The following is a 24,913-nucleotide window of genomic DNA, read 5'->3' on the forward strand; positions in this document are numbered from 1 at the left end:
GACTTGTTGTAAACTGATCAAAATACTTAAGAAACAAATATACCACATTTTAACAAATCTTGTTATCTAACTTGCAAAAATAGTTATAGCAAGTATACTTCAGCTCGGTGAATAATCAAATGTAATAATTTGACAAAACAATGTTCAAGTTTTAACGAAAGGTATTGTCTAGATAAAACGTGTAATAGTGATATAGTGTATATCTCACATACCAGAGTTACAAGTGGACTTCCACAGACGGTAACGGTGTGAAAACATAATTTCCGTGTAAAGTGATACAACTAAATAAGAATGATCTACATACGATGGGTGAGGGTATACCTGGAATCGGTTCCAAAAGTTAATGTAGCCACCCCTGATTAAGGTCTCCTATCCGTGAGGATTCACCACAACGTGGGCAATATACCGACGTCACTCTGTGCTGTCCACTAAATGTTTAGTCAATTGTTCTGGCAGTATTCACAACACTACATTCCTATTCTCGCATGTTGAATACTTAAACTAGAGACTTGTTGTACCATAAAGAAATAAACACCTCAGTAATGTTAATAAAAGATAACATTTTGTGTTTTTCTCTCTATTGCAGTGAGGGGTAGGATATTTTAATTTCAAGTTGTATAGTAAAAAGTTACAATACAGACAAGTAATATGTCTATACACATTCAAATGAAGGAAGACCCCCTCGATGAAGAAAATGCTGCAAAAATGTAATTGTTAAACTAGGCCAATGCACATACAAGCAATGGTAATGTCTTCATGAGATTAAAAGATATATGACTTGTGAAAAAACATACCAAATTGTAACAAATCTTGTTAGCCAACTTGCAAAATAGTCAGTAGAAAGTATACTTCAGTTCAGTGAAAAATCAAATATAATAATCTGCTGTAATATTCTCCTATATGTTAAGATTCACGACAACGGGGTTAATATACCAATGTCACTTAATGCTTTCCCCCAAATGAACAGTCACTTGTTATGGCTGTATTCATAACACTACATTCCTATAGAAGTCACGGATATAGATATGTTAATTTGAGGTGGTATAGTACACAATCTCAATATTAAGAAGTAATATGTCTGTAGACATTAACATGAAGTGAAGACCTTGATGAAGTAAATGCTTCCAACACTGAAATGTTAAACTAACTTTAGAATGGTGAGTATACGTTATGTGTGAATATCACGAAAATCATGCTCCAAACGATGATATATATATACATGTGAATAATGCTATCGCCTGTGTGGATTCACTACGACGGGGGATATTGTACCAACGTCAGTTAATGCCTTGTATTTATTGAACAGCCGATTAATCCGTCTGTATATTTATAAAATACTTTGCTCTTGCATGTTGGGTACGTAAACAGGATGACTGTTGTAACGTGTGGAAATATACACATCTGTAATGTCTATTCACGATAGTATGTACTTCTTTTAATTTCTCTATAGGAAACACTGGTAAGGCATGTTTAATTTCATGACTTAGAGTAAATTATCAACCAATTAAGAAGTTAAAACGTTTATAGACATTCACATGAAGTGAAGATCCCTCCGATGAAGTAAGTGCCGTCAAAATGATTGCATTAGCTAAGTCCATGAAATTGCTTTCCTCTTGCATGTTGTTTACGTAAACAACATAATTGTTATAATGTGCGGAAATAATTTCTTCAGTAACGTTAATTTATGATAATATTTTCTTCTTATGTTTTCCCTATAGATCCCACTTGTAAGTCATTTTCATTTAAAGACTAATACTAAAATGATCAAATCATAAAAAAAAGTGAATACGTCTTAAGACATTCACATGAAGTGAAGATTCCTCCGATGAAGGAAGTGCTGTCAAAATGATTGCATTAACTAAGTCCATGAAATTAATTTCCTCTTGCATCATGTGTACGTAAACAACATAATTGTTATAATGTGCGGAAATAATTTCTTCAGTAACGTTAATTTATGATAATATTTTTCTTCTTATGTTTTCCCTATAGATTCCACTTGTAAGTCATTTTCATTTAAAGACTAATACTAAAATGATCAAATCATAAAAAAAGTGAATACGTCTTAAGACATTCACATGAAGTGAAGATTCCTCCGATGAAGAAAGTGCTGTCAAAATGATTGCATTAACTTAGTCCATGAAAATAATTTCCTCTTGCATCTTGTGTACGTAAACAACATAATTGTTATAATGTGCGGAAATAATTTCTTCAGTAACGTTAATTTATGATAATATTTTTCTTCTTATGTTTTCCCTATAGATTCCACTTGTAAGTCATTTTCATTTAAAGACTAATACTAAAATGTTCAAATCATAAAAAAAGTGAATACGTCTTAAGACATTCACATGAAGTGAAGATTCCTCCGATGAAGTAAGTGCTGCCAAAATGATTGCATTAACTAAGTCAATCTTTAGACAAACAGTGGAAACGTCGACAAGGTAAGTAAAGATATATGACTTGTGAACAAAAATACCAAACTTTAACAAATCTTGTAAGCCAACTTGCAAAACACTAAGTAGAAAGTATACTACCGTTCAATGAATATTCAAATGTAATAATCTGCTATAATAACTTCCAATCTGTGAGGATTTACGACGACGGGATTAATATACCAATGTCACTTAATGCATTGCACTGAATAAACAGTCAATTGTTCTTGCGGTATTTATAACGATATGCTCTTGCTCTGGCATGTTGAATACAATAGACTTGTTGAACCATAAAGGAATACACCTAGGTATTGTTAATTCAGGATAATATTTTAGCACCTTTATTTTCTTTCTTCATGTTGTTCTGTTGAAGTCACAGATTAAGATTTTGTTTTTGAAGTTGTATATTAAAAATCTCAATATTAAGAAGTAATATGTCTATAGACATTAACATGAAGTGAAGACCTTGATGAAGTAACTGCTGCCAAAATTGAATCGTCAAACTAACTTTAGAATGGTGAGTATACGATATGTGAGAATATCCCGGAAATCATGATCCAAACGATAATGTATACACTTGTGGTGGTTAAGGTTATCACCATCTGCATGGATTCACGACGACGGCGGTAATATACCGACGTCACCTTATGCTATGCATTAAATACATAGCTAATTGTTTTTGCTGTATTCATAAAATTACTATGCTCTTGCATTTTCAGTACGTGAACAAGAAAACTGTTGTAACGTGTGGAAATATACACTCATGTAACGTTAATTTACGGTAATGTGTTCTTCTATTATTTTCTCTATAGATGACTTTGGTAAGACATTTATATTTGTTGACTTTGAGTAAAATGATCAAAATAATTCAGAAGTGTTAAGTGAATAGTCATGCACAAGAACTGAAGATTTCTTTGATGAAGTTAATGTTTTATATATTAGGAACCAGAGTTTGCGAATGTGCCTCCCCAGAATATAACGGTGTGGAAAAAAAATCTCTTTAAAGTTATACAACTGAATAAGAATGGTTTACAGATGATGGATGCGGGTAGACCGGCAATCAGTTCCATGAGATAATGCAGCCATCTCTGATTGAGGTCTCCTATCTGTGAGGATGTACCACAACGTGAGAAATATACCGACGTCACTTAATGCTTTCCACTTAAATGAACAGTCATATGTTCTGGCTGTATTCACTACACTATACTCTGCTCTCGCGTGTTGAGTACCTAGACAGTAGACTTGTTTACCAAAAGAAATAAAACATATTTTATATATAGAAATGTAATATAATAAAATATAATATTTTGGCACCTGTATTTTCTTTTTTCTTTTTGTTCCATTGAAGTCACGGATTAAGATTTTGTATTGGAAGATGTATATTAAAAATATAAATATTAAGAAGTAATATGTATGTAGACATTAACATGCCGTGAAGACCCCCTTCATGAAGTAACTGCTGCCAAAATTGAATTGTTAAACAAAGTTAGAATGGTGAGTATACGATATGTGAGAATATCCAGGAAATCAGGATCCAAACGATGATGTATACACCTGATAATAAGGTTATCACCTGTGTGGATTCACTACGACGGGGATAATTTACCAACGCCAGTTAATGCCTTGTATTTATTGAACAGCCGATTAATCTGGCTGTATATTAATAAAATACTTTGCTCTTGCATGTTGGGTACGTAAACAAGATGATTGCTGTAACTGGTGGAATAATACACTTCTGTGATGTAAATTTAAGATAAAATGTTCTTCCTTTGACTCTCTATAGCAAACTATGGTGAGATAGTTTTATTTGTTGACTTAAAGTGAAACAATTAAGAAGTTAAACGTTTATAGACATTCACATGAAGTAAAGATCCCTTCGATGAGGTAAATGCTGCAAAAATGATTGCATTAACTAATTGAGTCTCTAGATAAACAGTGGAAACGTCTTCAAGTTATTTAAAGATATTTAACTTGTGAACAAAAATACCAAATTGTAACAAATCTTGTTAGCCAATTTGCAAAACAGTTAGTAGAAAGTATACTACAGTTATTGAATATTCAATGTGATAATCTGCTATGATAACTTCCTATCTGTGAGGATTCACGACGACGGGGTTAATATACCAATGTCACTTAATGCATTGCACTGAATGAACAGCCAATTCTTCTTGCGGTATTTATAACAATATGCACTTTGCTCTGACATGTTGAGTACTTAACAATATACTCGTTGTACCATAAAGGAATACACCTCAGTATTGTTAATTCACGATAATATTTTGGCACCTTTATTTTATTTCTTCTTTTTGTTCAATTGAAGTCACGGATTAAGATTTTGTATTTGAAGTTGTATATTAAAATCTAAATATTAAGAAGTAATATGTCTATAGACATTAACATTCCGTGAAGACCCCTTTCATGAAGTAGCTGCTGCCAAACTTGAATTGTTAAACAACGTTAGAATGGTGAGTATACGATATGTGAGAATATCCGGGAAATCATGATCCAAACGATGATGTATACACCTGATAATAAGGTTATCACCTGTGTGGATTCACGACGACGGGTGATAATTTACCAACGCCAGTTAATGCCTTGTATTTATTGAACAGCCGATTAAACTCTCTGTATATTAATAATATACTTTGCTCTTGCATGTTGAGTACGTAAACAAGAAAACAGTTGTAGCGTGTGGAAAGATACACTCATGTAACGTTAATTTACGGTAATATGTACTTCTGTTAATTTCTTTATAGATGACTTCGGTAAGACATTTATATTTGTTGACTTAGAGAAAAATGATCAAAATAATTAAGAAGTGTTAAGTGTATAGCCATGCACATGAACTGAAGATTTGTTTGAAGAAGTTAATGTTTTATATATCAGGAACCAGAGTTTGCGAATGTACCTCCCCAGAAGATAGTGGTGTGAAAAGGAAAAAAAGAAATTCTCTTTAAAGTTATACAACTGAATAAGAATGGTTTGCAGATGATGGATGCGGGTAGACCGGCAATCAGTTCCATAAGATAATGCAGCCATCTCTGATTGAGGTCTCCTATCTGTGAGGATGTACCACAACGTGAGAAATATACCGACGTCACTTAATGCTTTCCACTTAAATGAACAGTCATATGTTCTGGCTGTAGTCAAAACACTATACTCTGCTCTCGCGTGTTGAGTACTTAGACAGTAGACTTGTTTTACCAAAAGGAATATACTGTTCAGTTTATGTTAATTTAAGATAATAATTTGGATTTTTTTTCTCTCTATTGTAGCCTGGGGTAAGTTATTTTAATTTGATATTGTATAGTAAAAAAAGGCAATATAAACAAGTAAATTGTCTATAGACATTCACATAAAGTGAAGACTCCCTCGATTAAGTAAATGCTGCCAAAATGTAATTGTTAAACTATGTAAATATACAGACAAGCAATGATAATGTCTTCATGAGATAAAACAATGTATGAGTTGTGCACATATATCTCCAATGTTAACAAATATTTTTAGCCAACTATGAAGGTAGAGAGTAAAAAGCATACTTCAGTTGAGCGATTAATCAAATCAAATATTCTCTTATAATAATCTACTATATGTGAGGATTCACGACGACTGGGTTAAAATACATATGCCACTTAATACTTTGCACTGACTGAATGAACAGTCAATTGTTCTGGCTGTATTCATACGACTATACTCTGCTTGTTGAGTACTTTGACAATAGACTTGCAGTACCATCAAACAATAAACACTTCCGTAACGTAAATTCACAATAATATTTTTACTTCTTTATATCTATCTATTGAAGTCGGAGGTAAGTAATTTAATTTGAAGTCGTACACAATATTAAGAAGTAAGATATCTATAGACACCTATCTGTGTGGATTCACGACATTCTACATACTTCAATCAAATTTGCAAGCCCCGCCCAACAGACCATGCGTCAATCAAATGTCTCTGTTTTTTTTACGACCGTTAGGCCTAGGAATACTTTCACTTTCGTAGCTAGCCTGTGTTAGGTCCCTTCTCTTGAATAGTATCTTTCTTTCGGTCTTACCGATGTATCTTGCGAAATTGTGTCTCTCTATTGTAATGAATGAACAGGTGTTTTCAGACGTTTCCTCGATACAAGTATAACGATACAAGTATATATAGGTTACATTTGTGTAATGAACGTGCTGATATGGGCGGTCGCAGTGATTTTACGGTAAATCGTTCGCGCCATAAGGGCAACATAAAAATAAATGTCTTTCTGTCGATTGCGACAGTTATTCGACATTAAACCCACCCGATCAGAGTGCATTTAGAATAAGAAACATTGAATCTGCTTCGGAAGTTTGTTTTCCAAAATTCATCAGCAAACACGTATTGAGACTTTTATTCTTTGCATTAAATAAATAGCTGAATGTTCTTGCTGTATTAATAAAGTTACTCTGCTCTTGCATGTTGATTTCGTAAACAAGAGAATTGTTGTAACGTTTGAGTATACACACTTCAATAACGTCAAGTTAAGATAATATTTAAAATTTTGGTTTTTCTATAGACGACTTTGGTAAGACATTTTAATTTGTTGACTTAGAGTAAAATGATCAAAATAATTAAGAAGTGAATACGTTTATAGACATTCACATGGAGTGTAGTACTCTTCGATGAAGTAAATGCTGCCAAAATGATTGCATTAACTAAATCAATCTATAAACAAACAGTGGAAACGTCTTCAAGTTATAAAAAGATATATGACTTTTGAACAAATAAACGAAAGTTTAATAAATCTTGTTAGCCAATGTGCAAATAGTGTGTAGAAAGTATACTACAGTTCAGTGAATAATCAAATATAATAATCTGATAAAATAGGAACAAGTTTTAACGATATCAACACATGTTACACTTTTAAATGCATTTTGTAAGTGTTGTCCACTATTTCCCCCACCAAATGTCATTTGGAGGGTCAAGTGATTGGGGGCGGGGGCAAGACATTTAACTGAGAGCTCCCATCCTGCCGCGCACCCCTCCGCTGGTTACGCCACTGGTAATCACCTATCAGTGTGGATTCACGACGACGGAGATAATATACCATATCAGTTAATGCCTTGTTATTTGTTAATAAACCTCTCGCGAGCGTTGTTGGTGAGAAAATTAGTAAGCAAAGGTATTCTCATAAAACTTACAACTGAATATTAATGGTGAAAATTGCAAAGGAGGTTCGATGAATTCACAGCAATGATGCATAAACCTCTGATAAAACATAATTTTATCACGTGAGTTCACTGCGAGGACCGATATTCACCAACGTCACTTAATGATTTGTATTGAATGAATTGCTGATGGATGCGGTTGTAATCATAACAGTCGTCTCTGATCTCGTTTGTTGTTTTGTTGTATGAAGTACACAGTACCTTCTTATTGTACGTTATTCACTTTTCCTATGTATTTTTCCATTAAAGATTTGGGTAAGATATTTCACTACTACATTGACAGGCTTTTAAAACATCAAGTGAAGACATCGTAGATGAAGTACGTGATCCCGAAATAAAAGTTACGAACCAGTCAATGTATATCCAAGCTGTCGCAAAGTCTACATGATATAAAAAGATGAACGAGTTTTGAATATGAAAACCAACATTTAAGACATGTATTTAAACAACTGACGAAAAACGGTTAAATGTTTTTATGAATAATGAAAAGTGCAAGACTAAAACTTAGAGGCGATACTATACCTGCAGTTGGACAACAGTCGATGAAGTGCGACTTACTGGCTCCATCAGATATAACCGAGTTCTTCTCGTATCACACATCACGCTGAGGTTGATAATAAGAAAAAAAAATCACACTCTAAAGTTATAATCGTTAGAAGGTAACTGACTTCGGATATCCTAGAAGTAATGAGACAAAAAAGAATATGTATCTGAAGTACATGTAAGTATATGTATCTGAATAGTTAAATGTCTTGTTGCAAAATAGCGATACAATGAACTTTACGTCGTGATTAAATGCAAAGTGAAAGGAGATGGATTCACGGATGTAAAAACACACTCTCTGATTGAAGTTATGGTTATTATGTGGGTTCACTGCAATGGCGGATATGCACGTTAACTTGATGGTATGCATTGAATGAATAGCCGATTGATCCCATACTTCTAGCATATCGATGACATTTACACAGTGACGTCGGATATGCGACCATGTCAATTAGTGGTTTGTATTATTTTAATAGCCAACTGAGTTGGCTGTAATGCTAACTGTTTACTCTGTCCTCGAACGTTGATTACTTTAACCAGATAAATGTTGTAACATAAGGAAGTATATATTTCACTAACTTTCCTTTCGGTTAATGATTTTCTTCTTCTGTTTTCGCTATCATGAAGTCATCCGTAAGAAATTTCATTTGAATTTATGAGTAAAATTGTAACAGTAACTATGTTGACATACATTTAACTACACCAGCAATGGAGTTAATGGTGCCAAAGAATATATATATATATATATATATATATATATATATATATATATATATATATATATATATTTGTATATATTATTATTTATATGATACATATACATATATAAATATATATATATATATATATATATATATATATATATATATATATATATATACGCATGATGAAATGTTCACGTGTTGGATAGAAATAATAGTAGAAAAGATGAGGACAACATGTAATGCCTTTAAATCCAACATAATATTTAGAATAGAATAGAAATAACTAAACGCTACACAAATTTTCGGACACCCTGGTCCTTCGTCAGGCGTAAAAAGAGTGATTGAAATCACGATGGTCTACCGTAAGCCCCAGACTGCTCAAAGTGCTTAAACCCGGAAAGAATAGCCATATCCCTATTGAGACCATGACAGTGTGAACGTACTTTGAGGATCAATTCGACTTCCTTCAAGTTTCTTTTATTATGGTCAGACAAATTACCCAGGATTATGGAAAATTTAAGACAGTCAATATTGTGGTGTGGAAGATTAAAATGTTCAGCCACTGGAAAACTGGTTTTGTTGAGTCTGATTGTGCTTTTGTGATTATTAAGTCGTAAACGAAAGGGAGTGGAGGTTTGGCCAATGTATTGTATATCAGGACAGAGAACACAAGTGATAAGATACATCACAAAGGGAGTGTCACAATTGTAAGGACCTGGATGTAAGCACACCCCTGAAGGAGAGAGATGAATATCAGGGTTCGTCATCATGTGATGACAGACCTTACACCGGGGTTTACCACACTTAATATTTCCCTTGGGTTGGGGAGTGTCGGTGGGGGGTAAACGACTCATATCAAGGATGTTACGTAGGCTGGAAGGTTGTCTTCTAGCAACTACAGGGGGGTTGATCAAAATGTTCCCCATATCGTCTCCCAAGTTCAGCGTGTTCCATTCATTTTTGACCAGCCTAATAAATGGATCGACCTGATCGCTGCGTGTAATGACAAATGGAACACGATGCTCTTTTACCTCCCTGTGCTGACTTAGAAGCATTTTCTCCCTGGGAATTCTACATATCTTATTTAGGGTTCTCTTCAATAATTTGTAGGGATAATTTCAATCAAGAAAGTGACCAATTAGGGTGGTAGATTGACTACGAAGTTGTAGGGGATCAGAACAGATGCGTTTGTAGCGAAGCATTTGGCTAAAGACAATTGACTATTTAATATGAGATGGGTGAAAACTATGAAAGTCGAGATATGTGTGACGGTCAGTGGGTTTAGAATAAACAGACGTGTCAATCCGACCGTTAGAAAGAGTGAAAAGAGTGTCCAGAAAGGCAACATGAGATTTTGATTTCTCCATGGTGAATTTTATGGAGGGGTGGAACAGGTTGAGGCTATCTACAAACGCATCGACAGACTGTTCCCCATGAGACCAAATAACAAAAATATCATCAATATATATATATATATATATATATATATATAAATCATAGCATACATATGTCACAGATCTATGACAGTATATTCCGTTCTCGCATGCTGATTAGTTTAACCAAAAGATGTTTGTAACCAAAAAAAAAAAAAAAAACAGCACTGTGCAGTAATGTTAGTTTAACTAAATATTTCTCCTTCTGTTTTCTCTTTAGTAATAAACTGTAAGACATTTTTTTTTTCTACTTAGACAATTTGAGACTTCAAAAGTAAAAAGAAATAATGAAATACACAGTGATTATCATACTATGGTTGCTTATAATAGCATATAATCTGTTTTACAGTCAGAACAGTATCAATGTAATTAGCCTCGTATCACTAGTGGCAAGCAAGAAGATGGAAAGGTAATATCCAAATATAAAGTGCAAATATTACGTCCAGTAGTGACAAGCTCTGCATCCCGTCATCCGCAATATCAATAATTTGACTGTAACGTGATGGAAGATAAGTAATTAAAGGAGTACCCTTTAAACGCTGTAAGAATGGTGATTATGTGATAGGTGAGATTAGATAAGTTCAACTTCCAAACGATAATTTATAATCTCTGATGAAAGTTACGATTATCACACGAGTTCACGGCGACGGCGATAATGCATCAACGTCACTTAATGCTTGAATAAGCTGATTGATGTGGCTGTAATCATTACAGTGTATTCTGAAATCCCATGATGGATACTTTAACAACTTTCGGTGACATGAAAAAGTATACTTCTTCGTCTTTTTCTTCTTTTTCTTCTAATTCCTCTGTAAAAGTATATGGTAAGACATTAATATCATTTTGAATACTTACATTGAATTATAGTAGTACGGACGTTTACAGTCTTTTAGATGGACCATTCAAAGACCCCGCCAAAATGAAAGTAACAATATAATCCAGTATTGTCTGTATAAAAATGGTAACAAATTCTTTATGGAATGAAAAGATGGACTAGCGTAAAATATATAAACCAAATTAACAATCATTTCAGACAACTTGCAAACTTATGATAAGAATGTTTACAACAGCTCATTCAATAATAAAATATACAGTACAAGAATAAGTTTGAAAATGAAGAGCATGCATATAGCTGTTCGGTATAGTTGAAGACTGTCATGTTGACAAAAATTGTAACCACGTGTCTTTGACTTTAAAATTTACGTTAAAAACTTTCCTATGCTAAGTGAAAGCAAATTTCATACAGCTATCATATCGGTTCACTGTGATGGCTGATATTCACTCACGATACTTGATGTATTTAAATGAATGAACAGTTCTTTAAGTTAACTTTCCAAATAAATGCATAGTCTGATCTCTTATGTCGTGTACAAGAGAACAGTTACAAAATTAGGAAGTATATATACACTTGAGAAACATAAATTTACGTTACCAACTTTTCTTCTTCTGTTTTCTCTATAACAGATGCAGGTAAGACCTTTTTATTTTAATTTAAATACGTATACACAACAGTGTTATAGACCTAAATGCAGACAAAATCCTGTCGCTCTAGTTAACGATGCAGCAATGAAAGCGTGAAACTATGTCAGTCTAGACAAAAACATGAGAAACTTCTCAATGAGATGAAAATATGAACTATTTGAAATATATGAAACAAAATCTTAACAAACAGTTCAGACAGCTTGTAAAGTAGTGATTAAAATGTGTACTCACAGCTCAAGGAATAATTTGCTATACAGTACAAGAGCAACTTTGAAAGAGAATAGCATATTTGTAGCTGGGTGGTAGAGTTGTAGGCATTCAGCGTACTAGCGTCCTCAGACCTAGTAGCAACCTTATCATATATCACGCCGTATCATAGTAAGATCTACTTCACTTTCAGAACTACAGTTGCAGTCGTCAAATGTAACTGACTTCAGATGTGTTTAAAAGGAAAAGAACGACAAAGAATATGTAATATCCAAGTAAAAGTACAAATTGATATACCTTGATCCAGAGTTGTGATAATTAGAACTTGTCACGACGGTATCGTTGACAATGTAGTAACAACATGATTTGTCTTTAGAAATATAATACAGTAAACGTATTGAATATGCTAAGTGAGAGCAGTTGTGAAACATCTATCATATCGGTTTACAGCGACGGTGGATATTCACTCACGTTACTTGATGTATTTAAATTAATGAACAGCTTTTTACGTTGACTGTCCAAATAAATGCATAGTCTGATCTCTTATGTTGAGTACAAGAGAACAGTTATAAAATTAGGAAGTATATATACACTTGAGAAACATAAATTTACGTTACCAACTTTTCTTCTTCTGTTTTCTCTATAACAGATGCAGGTAAGACCTTTTTATTTTAATTTAAATACGTATACACAACAGTTTTATAGACCTAAATGCAGACAAAATCCTGTCGCTCTAGTTAACGATGCAGCAATGAAAGCGTGAAACTATGTCAATCTAGAGAAAAACATGAGAAACTTCTCAATGAGATGAAAATATGAACTATTTGAAATATATGAAACAAAATCTTAACAAACAGGTCAGACAGCTTGTAAAGTATTGATTAAAATGTATACTCACAGCTCAAGGAATTATTTTCTATACAGTACAAGAGCAACTTTGAAAGAAAATAGCATATTTGTAGCTGGGTGGTAGAGTTGTAGGCATTCAGCGTACTAGCGTCCTCAGACCTAGTAGCAACCTTATCATATATCACGCCGTATCATAGTAAGATCTACTTCACTTTCAGAACTACAGTCGCAGTCGTCAAATGTAACTGACTTCAGATGTGTTTAAAAGGAAAAGAACGACAAAGAAGATGTAATATCCAAGTTAAAGTACAAATTGATATACCTTGATCCAGAGTTGTGATAATTAGAACTTGTCACGACGGTATCGTTGACAAATGTAGTAACAACATGATTTGTCTTTAGAAATATAATACAGTAAACGTACTGAATATGCTAAGTGAGAGCAGTTGTGAAACATCTATCATATCGGTTTACAGCGATGGCGGATATTCACTCACGTTACTTGATGTATTAAATGAACGAACAGCTCTTTGAGTTAACTGTCCAAATACACCCATAGTCTGATCTCTTATGTTGAATACAAGAGAACCATTATATCATGAAGAAGTAATCAGTAATTTCTTCAGTAATTTTAATTTACGTTAACAACTTTTCTTCTTCTGTTTTCTCTATAACAGATTACTGTAAGACATATTATTTTAATTTAAATACGTATACACAATAGTGTTATAGACCTTAATGAATTCAAGATCCTGTCGCTCGAGTTAACAATGCAGCAATGAAAGCGTTAAACTATGTCAGTCTAGAGAAAACATGAGAAACTTCTCCATGAGATGAAAAGATGAACTATTTGAAATGTATAAAAGCCAAAACTTTACAAACAGTTCAGACAGCTTGTAAAATAGTGATTAAAATGTTTACTCACAGCTCAAGGAATGATTTGCTGAACAGTACAAGAGCAACTTTGAAAGAGAAATAGCATATTTGTAGCTGGATTGTAGAGTTGTAGGCATTCAGTGTACTAGCGTCATCAGATCTAGTAGCAGCCTTATCATATATCACGCCGTATCATAGTATGATCTACTTCACTGTCATGACTACAGTCGCAGTCGTCAAATGTAAAAAATACAGTAAACATATTGAATATGTTAAGTGAGAGCAATTGTGATACATCTATCATATCGGTTCTCTGCGATGGCGGATATTCACTCACGTTACTTGATGAATTTAAATAAATGAACAGCTCTTTAAGTTGACTGTCCAAATAAACCCATAGTCTGATCTCTTATGTTGAATACAAGAGAACCGTTATAAAATGAAGAAGTACACACTTCAGTAACATTAATTTACGTTAACAACTTTTCTTCTTCTTTTTTTCTCTATAACAGTCTTCTGTAAGACATTTTATTTTTATTTTAATACGTATACACAATAGTGTTAAAGACCTAAATGCATACACGACCCTGTCGCTCGCGTACTAGCGTCATCATATCTGGTAGCAACCTTATCATATATCACGCCATGTCATAGTATGATCTACTTCACTGTCATGACTACAGGCACAGTCGTCAAATGTAACTGACTTCGGATGTGTTTAGAAAGAAACTGTCCACGATGAAAGTGCAATATCTAAGTCAAACTACAAAATTGATATATCTTGATCCACAGTTGTGATAATAAGAACTTGTCACGACGGTATTATTGACAAAAGTAGTAACAACATGATTCGTCTTTAGAAATAGAATACAGTACACGTATTGAATATGTTAAGTGAGAGCAATTGTGATATTTTTCTTTTGTTTTCTCTCGAACAGTTTTCGGTAAGACAAGACATTTCATTGTATTTTCAAGACATATACAGTACCGTTATTACATTAATAAAGACAAGACACTTTTGCTCAACTTAATGCTATAACAATGAAAGGTTCAAACTAAGTCATTCTACATACAATTAAGTAGTGACACATTCTTCATGAGATTGAAGAGGGACAAACTATGAACATATATTCTCAAGATTAACAAATCTTTTTAGAATATAAAGTCGGGTCATAATTTAATCATTTTGGATGTCGCTAGTGGCAAAGAGACGGAAAGGAAGGTAATGTCCAAGTAAAAGGTCAGTAGTGACAAACTCTTTATCCCGTTATCTACAGTAGGAATAAAAAGGACTTTTAACGAACGCCATGGGAGACAAAAGAAGTAAACAAATTATTTCTCTTTAGTGCTTTGGTTTCCATGGATGCTGATTACATTGATGCTGAGTGATGTGGGCTGTAATAATGAAAGTATACAAAATTCGCATGTTTATTATTTTAGCAAGAGCACTGTTGTAACATAACAACAAGAAAAAACTTTTGTGGCATTTGTTAACTTTATTCTCTTCGTCTTTTGTTTCCTCCCTAACAGGAAGTGGTAAGACATTTTCATTTCAAACCGAACTCCTGAAAGTATTTTGTGGTGGATGATTGGTTTTTGGCAAGTTGCTTGATGTTTTCTGCTTCTTTAGGCAAAAATTTCATCCTCGTCATTTCTCATCTGTGAATGTTTTTTCTTTTGTTTTTTTAAAGATATTTTTTAAATGCATCCCTCGACAGCAGAATGGATATTTGTCATCATTACACTATAGTTGAGAATGTTTTTGTTTTTCTTTATAATATATCCACAAAGGAAAATACTATTCCTATAATAAAGATAAATTTTGATATACAGACTTCTGAGTACAGAGAATCTTGACAGCTAAGCAAACATTCCAATTGTATCAGGTTTCTGATGAATCAACAAGAAGATTATAAAAGCCTAGTAAAGTTTCGAAGAGCATTTGCCTAGACGATATCACAGGCCTCCCTACTGTGATCCAACTTCCTGGAGTAGTCGAAGGTGTAGACATTCAACATATTTACTCGGTTAACCAAAGCAGAGTTGCCCTCATAGAAGATATATCACACAGTGGTCACATGGTAATAACAAATAGATCCAATTGACGAGGGAATATAAGAACGTAGGTAACTGCATATTTCTCGAGTTAGTAGCAAATAAACTGACAAACAAGGAAGGTAATGTCCAAATTAAACGTTCAGATAACAACATACTCTATATCTCGTGATTCAAAGTAGTGATAACTTGGATTTTACACGACTGGAAATGTTGAAACAAGCAGTAAACAACATCATTCTCTTTAATATTGCAAGGGTCACGTATGATGAATAAAGGAGATAGAAGAGTAGATGGTGTGACGGTTCCAATCGGTAATCCATATACCTACCGCATCTCTGCTTATAAATGGATTGACTGCGACTGCATTGTTTGAAGTAATAAAAGTATACTCTGATTTCGCATATTGATTTATTTGACAATAAATTTGTTACATAAATAAAGTACACTTCATTACGTTTGCTTTTTTCATAACTGTTGTCCCTCTTCTGTGTTCTACATGAAAGGATCGGGTAAGACATTTCTCTTAATTTGAGGACTCGCAGAAAAACTGTACTAGTTGTGAGATATTAGTTTTAAGTAAACATAGAGCAATGGCGACGTAAACTTACATCTCATGAAGTGAAGTCCCGGCAGATGAAGGCAAAAGTACCGAAACATCTAGAATAATTCACAGTACAGGCAAACATTCGATAACTTTCCATTAGATGAATCGTGAAAGTAATGACTGGTAGTAAAATGCACAAAACAAGACTGATTAAACAAGGCGTCAGTTAAAGAAATATTCCAGTGACTAATGTTGATTGCTTCATAAAATGCCGGGAAGTTTATCTATCTTGAGGTCGAAACCACATCCTCGACGATCATAGCACTTTGTATGGAGAAAATATGATTATTTTGGTGATATTTTGTGAATGAATCTGGCAACAGAGGAGTGAATGATGCCATCACGGCAATTCAGCTGAAATTATGTTTGCTTTTTTTGAATTTGTTAAACTCTCTTATACATAGTAGAAATGAATGTACACAAAACTTTCATTTTTATGCAACTCTCATAAGGAAGAAGCATGACAGCTAGCTAACATGCCAATTATATCAGGTTTCAAGGAAAAATCTACGAGAAGAGTATTATCGGAAACAAACATTTTGAAGAATATTTAATTTGGCAATCCTCTTCTGTGGAGAATCGATGACATAGGCAGTCAAAAAGTAGGTTATATTAAATAAACCAAATGTTGTATTAAGGGAAAAGTGAGATTGGGTTTCCAACGAAGAGTATGGAACATTTCTCTTGTTCATGTAAATGTCAGTTTCTGCCACCTGAATATCCCTTTTAAGAGAAGGGCTTTTCGTTTTTGTAAGGTAGTCGATATACCTATGTACTGTGTTCTAATCTGGTAGGGTCCTTGTCCTAGCATATGCTAGTTAAGGCCAATAACAACATATGGATTTCCTATATATTCGGAACAGTAAGAAGTGAATTCACTTCAGACGTCTGTATATCAAACAGAGTAGACCAATGATATCGGCTACGTTGTTGGATATAACGTAGTGTCACGTAAGAAATACACAAAAGATAAAGTGACATCTTCACAATCATGTGACTCATGATATCAGATTCAAGTTCGACCTCTTAAATTGACGAAATTTTGTTGTTATCAGTTTCTAGATTACTGTATAGAAGAACATATATATATATATATATATATATATATATATATATAAATTAGTTAAGAAAGTTACTAAAATGAGAAAAATTCATAATTTCCATGATTCCAGCCGAACAATCTGGATTTAGGTTTAAATTTATCTCACATAAGAAAGTTATAACATGCCAAGCCAAATGGTCGATTTTTGTTTCATCCTTTCGTCCTCATTATATAGTATTTGTTATAGTTAAGATTCATTTTGGCTGTGACCGTAAAATAAAACATATTCTAGCACTTTGATTACTTAAACCGGCAGATGTACACTTATTTTGATTAATTTTAACAATGCTTTAATGTTTTGTTCTTTTTCTTTCTGCTGCTTCTTCTCCTCTTTTACCTTTCGTCTCCATTTCCTCCTATTCCATCGTCATCGTTTTTCTGTTGTTTCTAAAAGTCTTAAAGAAAGGTGAGACAATCTAGTTTAATTTTGAGATGATTAAGACAATTTTAAGTTTAAATAGCTATAGCAATAGCCACATAATAATATAGTTGTTTATATAAAGTGACACCACTTCCGTGTGAAAAATATACAAGGAGTGTTAGCTCAGTGGTTTCAATCACAAGGTCTCGAGTTCGAGTCACCTCAAGATTAACGTATGTCATCCAGTTACAGAGTTGTTGACAATTGACAATTCATAATCATGGACGTTAAAATATGAATCTAAGAGACTGACTACGGTCAGCTTGCGGCTTTGATAATTCAATGATGGCTCCTTCGAGAGTTCCTGCATGCAGAAGGATCTAAAATACATACATACACGCATACACACACCCACGCATACACGTACACATACATATACTACTTCAATTAACGTTAGATTCAATTCGCAAACGGTAGTGGGAAAAAACGAGATGTACAAGTTAGTTTTGTACGGCGATAAATTGTTTCCTCCAGCAATCACCTGAGTGAAATTCGAAAGTTAAGGTAATGGAAATGAACATGCGTACTCATGATTGCAAAAGGGATTTCTGGGAGTGTGAACGTTAGAAAAGAAACTGTATATGTATATATGACTTTAAGAATGATAATAATACGAAAAAATAATGAGTAATATGCTCACTGAAGTTTAATAGATATTTATTACACACGACTCATTTAACAATACTCTGTTTGGAAATAATGACGTATTTGTAGAGTGGCGACAGCCAATTAAGGTCAGCCTACACATCTTCGGATCCACTGCAGCAGGTAATAAAAATGGACCCACTTTACGTTCAGAGTCATAAGAACGTAATTAACTTCCGTCAGAGGTGATAAAAATCTGATCCCGAGCGCTTGATTACATTAACTACAAATATATTTGTAACGTAGTTTATTGCATTTGAGTAATGCAGTTTAGTTTCAGTGACGGTTTCTCTCTTCTCCTCCTTTTTATCCTTACATTATTATAATATTATTCGCCATAGGAGTTGGTAAGACATATTATTTCAATTGAGAGTAATAGCAAAATCTGCTTGTATAAACATGTGAAGTTAAGCGATTTTCAAATCTAAACTACGATAGTGGTAAAATGTATCTATTGTGATCCAAAGATGTCTTGTGACTTACTCTTCGAATAAAAAAACGACGTCATCAAAATCACACAATTGTAGATTTTCATATAACTTTAAAGAATAATAAAAGGATAACATGACTTAACATTTGTGAAAGAGGAACATAATGTTAACCCCCAAGTAAACAAACTTTCTTGAAATTCTAATATGGCGTTTACGAGATGGTCATGGAAGCTTATAACACTTGTACAAATTACACTAAAGCAAATAGTTTTTCTTAAATTTTGTGACTTACAATTGACTGCCTGAGTATATGTTTGTACTTTGAATTGACATTATAATTGTTTTAAAACCACTGTATTGAGAGTAGTACGAAGCTCTAGATAGGACATGGTAAAATTATTACGTACGTACGTAATAATTCTACGTACGTACGTATGATATCACGTACGTTCGTGATGTTTGTTACGTACGTACGTGATATGTTTTGCGTACGTACGTGATATGTATTGCGTACGTAAGTGATATGTATAACTTACGTACGTGATATGTATGACGTACGTACGTGATAATTACTACGTACGTACGTAATATTTATAACGTACCTATGTGATAATATTACGTACGTATGTACATTATATTATTACGTACGTACATGATAATTAGTACGTACGTAATAGTTACTACTTACGTACGCAATACTCACTACTGATTATGATAACGAATGTAGGCGGCAGTACAAACGTACGTGTTTTTATTAGGTGATATAGCCTATGTTAACACTTACATCTTCATTTCAAAGATGGAGAGAGATGAACTTGTTCGTGTGTATTGTAGGTACATGCATACCTGTAGTGTTAGTCTTACCCTAACGTACCTTGTCTGCCTCCGGCATTTTTTAGTCCGCGGCTCAATCGTTTAATTAAGTTTGACTTCTGTGGTTGTGAGACTTGTACATGCGAGGTACAGTGAACGAGAATTATAATTATGTTATAATATAATAAAACCGTACGGTACGTATGTGCACGTATCTTGCATGTAGGCCAATATTAATTTTTCACGTACGTACGTAATATAATTACTCCTCTCTAGAGCTTCGTAGAGTAGAACCGCTTTCAGACCTAGGTATATACTTTATATGTACAATTTGCACTAATATATTTCGAGAACGGCATTACGGGATTGACAAGCTTTTTCGTTCTTGTTTGATGCATACAAAACATGATGTTAAATCAAATGATATCTATGTATATATAAGGTTTAAGAAATATTCATCAATATACATTATTTGATTTGACTTTGATAACAACATAATACATATGATAAACAATACTTTAACAAAGAGATGTAGACTTGAGTAACATTACTACAAGTTCATGCCCCACCCCCCCCCCCCCCCACCCCCGTCTACCCTTTGTTCTTCCTTATTCACCTCATCCAAGTTCATCGTTTTCTACTTTTGCTTCCAAAACACTTAGACCTGTGTGCAGGTAAGAAATTGCACTTTAGTTAACACTTACGGTAAAACTATATTCAGTAGATACACGTAAAGCTATTTCAGCCATTATGTTGATGCTCTATTCCATATATATCCACATCTGGTACCGGTGTGTGCTCTGTGTAATATATTTGGCGCCTTTGCGCTGGCTACAGCCAGCTTCTTATTAAAGAATTAAAGGAAAATTATTTAAAGAAGTCACATCAAACATTTTACTTAACTAATTGTTTACATTGTTAAACATAAGCTGTTGGTTTTCAGTAGTAGCTTTACTAGAATGTTGACCACGTAAACCATTTTAATCCTGGAACCATCGCTGTGTCCTTGTCCATCCCATTTCCTTCACTTCAGCATTACTTTCACACTGTTCAATCATGCAAAGTTTGATTGGCGTTGCAAAGCTCCTGATTTATATGACAGAGGGAGGACTTTCCTGTTTAAATGCACATGTGGTACCTTCGAATGTGAAGGGGTGAACGCTGCAAGACGGATTAAAGTATAGTATCATTGTAGTGAACTGTCCATAAAAAAAACCATGATCATATCCCAGTCCTTATCAACCTCATTAATCCCTCCATATTACTCCTTTTGTAGGAAATATATATATTACTTACACATTTTAGAGTCTAACCTCAATGGTTGATGGTAAAATAACAATGATAAGATAAGATAGGATAAGATAAACTTTATTAAACCCCACAAAGGGTAATTGAATGCTCGTATAAAACAAGTATTTATGTTTTGACATTTGTATTGACACCAGACGTAAACTCCCTTGTCGAAACTTAAATGCAAGCGAGTCAGTAAGTTATTAGTATCAAACGGTTCAATGAAGTACACTTCTGTAAGGTTAGTTAACGTTATTTTCTCTTCTTTTTTCTGTATTTTCTATCAACATAAAGAACCGGGTAAGACATTTTATCTCAAGTTGAAGACGTACAATTAAAATGCATATTAAGTAGCAATGTATATACAGACATTTACATGAAGTGGTCGAGAAAATGCTGCAAAAATTAAAATTTTAAATTTAGTCAATGGACAGACAAACAGAGGAAACCCATATGTCTACGAAAGCCCATAAGTGCCATTCGAAATATATATATAAATTAATTCGAATACATTTTAAATTCGTTTCGTACGAATAAATCATTCATTACAACGAATTAAAATTGGTTTCGAGTGACATTAATAACCAGTAATGATAACAAAATGAACTTCCTATAACTTTAACGGGTGAAAAAATAGTAGTAAATGACATGTATTTAATGAATGTACATACTATGGTGTCGCAAGCTGGGAGTATTGTTGTATGAAGTATACTTCTGTAACGCCAGGTTACGTTATTTTATATTATTCTCCTGTTGGTTCTATAAAAGCTTCGGGTAACACTGTGTTCACATGGGATAGCGCGCCCTTTATTAGATCAACGAGCGCGTTATCAGCAAGCGGTTAAACAAGAGCGGCAACGCTTCAGCAAAAATTCAGCTAAGATTCTATTTGAGAAATTTGTTTTGATAGGCAATATTTCTGAGCAGCTTATCTATTTACTTGTTCTAATTATATAAGAAATACGCTAGATAACGGTGTCCGTTCTGTTCCTCCCATCTCATTTCCCCTTGCCTTATGCCCCTTCTTAGCAGACATAGTTCGTTACAATGTTGAAAGTTGTAAATATTTATTTTAGAAAAAAAAGAAATACCGATAACTGTATTTCCTTTATTTTTGAAGTGAGCAATGATAAAGTGTTGAAACATCAACAGTCTGTAATTACCTCTAAATAAAATGCAGGGCTGCCTGTTATACATGTGAGATATCATGCAAAAATTGTATTTATATGAGTCTGCAGATACTGTTGACCCTTTGATGAATTTTGACCTTCACAAATATCAATACATTTATCATCAACGTAATACGTTGTCATGGAACGGGAGACTTGTCGATGTTATATTTCCTTAGCTATAGTGGTCACAATAATATCAAGTGGTTTGTCCAACTCAGAATTGGTAACCTACATGTTTCCGTATTTGAAATAAGGTAGGCACAATGTTTTCACTGATTTATCCTGTTGAATTCAGATGACTATTGAACACCAATAAAACCAAAAAAAGTCCCTGTCTATATGGGAAACCAACATGCCAAGTATAAGGGTTGCCAATCGGACACACTTTTAGAGATATGGGTGTTACAAGAAGGCAGTGCCCACACACATACCAAAGATATGCACAGAGCCGTGTTTATACGGCTCAGCAAATACGGTACATACTCACACATGCTATCATGAGTTCATCGGTTTGGATTGTCATTGATTCTATACTGTTACAAATGTATTATGTACAATAGATCGTTGTACTTATTACTAGGGATAAGCTATGCCTTATTTCAAAAGCAAAGAACCAACAGTATATACACTTCGCTGTTTTCATTTTTTTAATAATAGAACGAAAACTTAAAAGTATTCCTCTGCTACTTCTGCTAAAATGTTGTGGATTTCATGTTTGATGCATCTCATTAAAACGTCGATTCAGTTACATGTCTTTTCTAAGCTTCCGTACTAACCTGTTTTTTTTTTCCATTACTGTGCACTAAGGCTACGCTTATATATAGATTAGTTAGATTAGTTAAATGGTGAGAATACAAAGGAATAACGTTGTTTGCCGGTTTTAGACTATGCACTTTGGTCCTCCATGGTCAAGCGAATAAAGGTTGTTTTTTGGGGGGAAAAATTAGGGCTCAACATCCAAGTGTAGTTCTAAGACCAAACTAGACCGGGATCTTCACGGATGCTTCATTAGTAACATAACGGTTTTAGAACACCATAGTTAATCACAGATGGGAGTTTAATTTCTTAATGTCTCTTAGTTCCAAATGTAATGTACAAGCAAGTATCGTCATTTTACACTATATTTTAAGTCGTGCTAAGACACTCTTTTGTGACAAGGAAATTGTATAACATTTTAGATAACTCGGATACTAAAGTACCAGTGTTTGATACTATTGTACTCTTTTCGCTTTGTCCTTAATCTTCAATAATTTGACCAATTAGAGAACTGACGGAGTGAAAAAAAAAAAATTTTTGATTGAAGCAAATTATCACACTCTGAATCATCCTTTCTGGACATGTTAATGTTGAAAATATATCAATTTCTCTCATAACTTAGTTCTGCGCTTTCCCCAGTTAAATTATATGTAGGATGAGCTTGGAGTCATTAGGTTGCGGGAGGGGTAAAGGCACATAGGTTGTCCATCCTGGGGAGGGGCCTAACGGGAGCGATCCTTGGGTAGTAGGGTGTATATGCAAAAGGGTGCTATCATCTTTGGTATTCTAACTACGTCATTCTTGGTTCAAGGTTTTGTATTGTTTAGTACAAAACAATTTAAAAAATTCGGACTGGGAAAGTTCCTCCTGCTCCCCCTGCTCCTGTTAGGCTACATAGTAAGGTACATCAGGGATTCCGAGAAGGATAATATATATACCATCTAATTTTTGAAGGAAAAGAGAGGCATCAATCGTTAATAGTACGAGATATCACAAGATGCACAATACATGATAAAGTGCCGTGTGCGATGTAACCTTGCGTTTTTTTTTATTTTATTTATTTTTTTTATGACGAGCGCGTTTATCCCATATGAACACAGTGTTTGATGGTTCATTTTAACTTGAATACCTACAGTTTAATTTAAGCAATAATTAAATATACAGACTATAGTACATGAAGTGATATCACACTTGATGGAGTTTAATTGATGCTTCAGAAAGGAAAACGTGAAACTAAGTCAATGTACAGCCAAACGGTGAAAAAATCTTCATGAAATGAAGAGATGCCCGTCTTTGGAATATCAAACTTGCGAAGTAATGAGTAAAATGTTTCTAATTATTTAATGAATAATTAACAATACAATACTTATTAAAAAAGGCGCATATTTAAAAATAGAGTAACAAAGTTGGTGCTTAACGACAGAGTCAGCATACTCTCTTATTCAGATTGAACAGGGTTCGGCTCGTAACATAATCAGACTGCGTTTGGTAATAAAAGTCGTATCCACTTTAATATCAGTATAGTAAAAGAGTAAGTAAATTGGAATGTCTCTTGTGTCAAGTGGACAGACGAATATGAAACTTTAGTCCAAATCCAATGTGTTGTTGTGATACACTCCACTGATGTGTTTCAATCGCCGTTAAACACAAAATCAACTTCTCGCAACTGTAGCGAGTGATAAAAATTGTAAACAAAGGAATTCTCTTAAGACTAACCACTGAATAAAAATGGTGTATGAATTATGGGTTCCCAAACAATGATGCATACATCTCTGAAAATTACTGATGTTATCGCGTAAGTTCACTGCGTCGACGGATATGCATCAACGTTACGCAATACTTTGTATTGAATGAATCGTTGTTGAATGAATGGATAATTGATGTAGCTGTATTTATAACAGTCTAC

General features: G+C 33.8%; 2 long non-coding RNA genes across 2 annotated transcripts in view; both read left to right on the forward strand.

Annotated features, from left to right (window-relative positions):
* Positions 1–2,265: 2,265 nt before the first annotated feature.
* The window catches only part of LOC139964687 (uncharacterized), a 126,067-nt gene continuing 103,419 nt past the window's right edge, over positions 2,266–24,913 (forward strand). Inside the window, exons 1-2 of the long non-coding RNA XR_011792057.1 lie at positions 2,266–5,194; positions 5,705–6,530. This is a non-coding gene — a long non-coding RNA (uncharacterized lncRNA). The remainder of the gene's footprint in view (positions 5,195–5,704; positions 6,531–24,913) is intronic.
* On the forward strand, positions 12,462–18,251 carry LOC139964846 (uncharacterized). The gene is made up of 3 exons (XR_011792108.1): positions 12,462–12,645; positions 13,517–16,282; positions 17,874–18,251. It is a non-coding gene; the product is annotated as an uncharacterized lncRNA (long non-coding RNA).

Source organism: Apostichopus japonicus, chromosome 23 (assembly GCF_037975245.1).
Source record: "Apostichopus japonicus isolate 1M-3 chromosome 23, ASM3797524v1, whole genome shotgun sequence".
In the NCBI taxonomy this organism is placed as follows: Eukaryota; Metazoa; Echinodermata; class Holothuroidea; order Aspidochirotida; family Stichopodidae; genus Apostichopus; species Apostichopus japonicus.